This window comes from Myzus persicae, unplaced genomic scaffold (genome assembly GCF_001856785.1).
Source record: "Myzus persicae strain clone G006 unplaced genomic scaffold, MPER_G0061.0, whole genome shotgun sequence".
NCBI classification, from domain to species: Eukaryota; Metazoa; Arthropoda; class Insecta; order Hemiptera; family Aphididae; genus Myzus; species Myzus persicae.
The window spans coordinates 267,748-270,949 of NW_019102403.1; positions in this window are offsets into that span (position 1 = coordinate 267,748).

Below are 3,202 nucleotides of genomic sequence, written 5' to 3' on the forward strand. Positions count from 1 at the left end.
ATATGAGACATAGGTATATTATAATAGTTGGTACCTAGGTCCTGCATTCGCGGAGTGTGTTGGAAAATGTAAAATGAGCGTGTATAATACAAAAAAAATACGCTTTTCAAAATGCAGAATCTCGATTCACGAGTGCTCGCTCTAATAACAAAAAACTAGACTTAACGAAATAGTAAAATATTATGATTTCCGCAAAATAAAACCGGGTATTGGAGTACCTAAGCGTAGTTATATATCTACACGCATCGTATATCGGGAAAACGGTCGTATTACGCTTCTGCTAGTTCTACTTGCAGGTGTTCATATCGAATCATTCCATATGCAATAGATATTAAAATTTTAAATTCAGCTCTGTCGTATAAAGGATAAATATTATACTGGTATTGAAGTGATTTCATGTTGTTATTTATAAGTATACTTATATATATATATATATACATTTATGATCCTCTCATTACAATTTGGAATTTTTACCGTTGACGAAGATAGAATGACGAAGAACGTATAAAATCATTTATAATTAACTATAAACGAACGTGCGTGGGTCGTAAACTATAGGTGAAATAAAAATATAGAACGCGTGTACTTATTAAATATTATTCTCGGTATAGCAACAGCACAATATCGCCTAGGAACCTACAGTGCGTGATGTATAATATATTAATATATATGTTTGAGTGACAGGTTGAAGTGGGTATATTACACTATAATATTAAATAACAGTACGTATAAATAAATGTTAACCTGCATATTTGAAAGTTGTAACGGGGACTCGAAAATGTTATGCGTTTTTCCGAGTGAGTGTTAATTATTATTTCTTTTGTTATGAATAAAAGAACAAAAAAAACTGTTAACGTTAACGATTTCCACGACGACGACCGATGGAGTATTGGGTCTAATTTATTATTATTATAATAATGCACATCTACTGTCACACCCACATACCTAATACTATGATATTATTATGGGTTAACAATATTTGGAACATTTAAATATTATCTATTTCATTTAAAATAAACTTCAACGACAGTGACATTGTTTTCGATTCGATCGAAATTATTTGATAATATTATGTGTATTATTGTCATAGGTGTTAAAAAAATTATATTATGTTTCCATGTTTCTATCGGAAAAAATCTATTAAAACACAGCAGGTCCAAGTATCAATAATTATTATATTGTAGCATTATACGTTTACAGCTAAAAAACGTCCCTTTATAACACCGAGATTTTTGTTTCAAAGGGGAGGTATACCCGTTCAATCCATCATGGCACTCTGTAACCGTTATGGTTTATGAAAAAAAAACGATTTCCGATAACTGTATTATATTGAAAAAAATATAGTTTTCAAAGCATCGTTTTTTAATTGAATGGTAATAGTTGTTAAAGTTGACTGGGTGAGATATATGTGATAATTTTACAGATTTCAATCTTCCACATTCCGTCTTAAAGAACTTCCAGAACTTGAAGAGAAATATGTAAGAGTTAAATACTGATAACATCGAAAATTAAGATTAGATTAGCTTAGATTAGACCAAACTAAGTCATTCTTTTATAATATTATGCTAAAATAACTTTTGAATTTTAAAATAAACCAGAAATTAACTATAGTAAAGTAGTAAAATAAAGAATAAACTAGTATTATTCAAACACTAAGACTTTATAGTTCAACTTACTAAGTTAAGAATATAGTAATAAAAATATAAACGTAATAAAACATAAGAATCTTTAGAAATATGAGGTGCTGATCCTCGCCACCCGCGCAGAATCATTTTTCGTACCAATACAATTATTTAATATTGAATTTAAATTTAAAACATCCATCATAATAACATACTCAATGACAAGCTGGTTCACTCAAAATCGACTACACAGCAGAAGCGAGTTTTCTGGTTTTTTAGTTGGTACAATCTGTAATCTATTTATTAAAATAATAACAGTGTACATAAACATGCATTTTTTAATATTTTTAAATTGTATCTACTTAGGCCATGTTCTGAAAAACTTCATACATCACATTTGCTTATATTATGATGACACGGGTCACAAAAAAAAAAACATATCCACATGCATGTATACAGAACAACATCAACTTTCGATCCGATATAGGCTATTATATTAACAGACGTATTACTGTAAATGATATCGTCACGAGGATTGCAGGGCAAACAACAATATAATGAAAGCGTGACGTATTAATGAACACATTTAATGAGAGCTAATAAAAAATAATAGAGTTATTTCAAACACATTAGCCACTCGGACGTTCTATAGGACGATTAATAATGTATACCCGCGACCGGAAAACTCAATCGAGAACCTAACCTAACCTCCGATATGGGTACAGGATGATTGTTCAAGCACACACCATTTTCTCTTAAATAGTACATATTTTAGTCGAATTCTAATATTTAAAATTTTTAAGTCTACTTAAAGACCATATTTTCAAAGTTCGTACAGTATTTTGTACTACTTTGGAGTGTCCTGTGGCAGTACAAACTTCTATTTTTCAAATGAAAACCGCTCCTTCCCTTTTGATGTACCAAAAATAAATTAAAAATTTTAAATTTTAAACTTTTTTTTTTGTCCTGAGAATATGAAAAATTATTTTTTTATAGACTCATTTAAAAATAATTATTAGTACAATATCCATAACAACTTTATTATATATTCGCACTTAATCTTGAAAAAACTAAATCGTCTTGTTGGCCATAACCAACCATTATAATAATATAGTGGTGTATTCCAATAGATTTATGTCTCACAGGTTAATAAATGTATCTCGACATCATTCTTCAGCACTCATTTATCCCATCACAGTATACATTAAACTATACTTATTACTGAGTATATTAGAGCATGGTAATATTTTTATAAATGTCTCGAAATGCAATTATAAAGGCATCGGGTATTCTCGCGTTTATAATGTCATCATCATAATAATACGGTGACTTCTCGGTCTATCATATTCTGCACTATAGATATGAAGTGTATAAGTATTTGATCATAAAATGATATAGAGTTTATTATACTATTGGTTACCTGAGGCATAATATAAAATGTGTATAAATATACAGGAAAAAAAAGTTCAATATTGAATAAGTGCGCTTTATTTATGCAGGAAACTGTATGTATTTAAATGTTTTTTTTTTGCAATCGATGTTCTTATAGCAAACGAGTCATTAAAAAAAAAAAAAAAATA